At 60.3% G+C, this 579-nt stretch overlaps 1 protein-coding gene across 1 annotated transcript in view; it reads right to left on the bottom strand.

Moving 5' to 3' along the window:
* The window catches only part of PKP1 (plakophilin 1), a 22,503-nt gene that overhangs the window by 7,092 nt on the left and 14,832 nt on the right, over positions 1 to 579 (bottom strand). The window lies entirely within an intron of this gene.

Genomic DNA, 579 nt, shown 5'->3' with positions numbered 1-579 from the left:
TCTCTCCTTTCCTCTCTGAAGTCAATAAAAATATATTAAAAAAAAAAGACGGGGACTCAGACCCTGACGCCCCCACCTCCTAGCAGACACACTCAGGGGAGCCCCCTCCTGCCTGAGCCCCATTTCCTCCTCTGGGGTTCGGTGGTGAAGACCAGATGGGAAAGGTCTACTCAACCCAAGGGGTTTGCTCTGTGCAGAAGGTCAAGTTGGCCAAGCTCTGACCTTGGGCAATGCCAAGCACACTGCTGGCCCCAGGCAGCTGGGCTGGGTGGGAGGGAGCCGACCAAAAGTACCCCCCGCCCCCCATCTGTAAATGCAGGCTCAGGCGGATGCCAGCCAGGGTGGTGAAGACCAGATGGGAAAGGTCTACTCAACCCAAGGGGTTTGCTCTGTGCAGAAGGTCAAGTTGGCCAAGCTCTGACCTTGGGCAATGCCAAGCACACTGCTGGCCCCAGGCAGCTGGGCTGGGTGGGAGGGAGCCGACCAAAAGTACCCCCCGCCCCCCATCTGTAAATGCAGGCTCAGGCGGATGCCAGCCAGGCCCTGCCCAGACCAACGGCGGGGACGGGGGCAGGGGCG

Source organism: Myotis brandtii, unplaced genomic scaffold (genome assembly GCF_000412655.1).
Source record: "Myotis brandtii unplaced genomic scaffold, ASM41265v1 scaffold975, whole genome shotgun sequence".
Lineage (NCBI taxonomy): Eukaryota > Metazoa > Chordata > Mammalia > Chiroptera > Vespertilionidae > Myotis > Myotis brandtii.
This window is presented reverse-complemented; position numbering and strand designations above follow the sequence as displayed.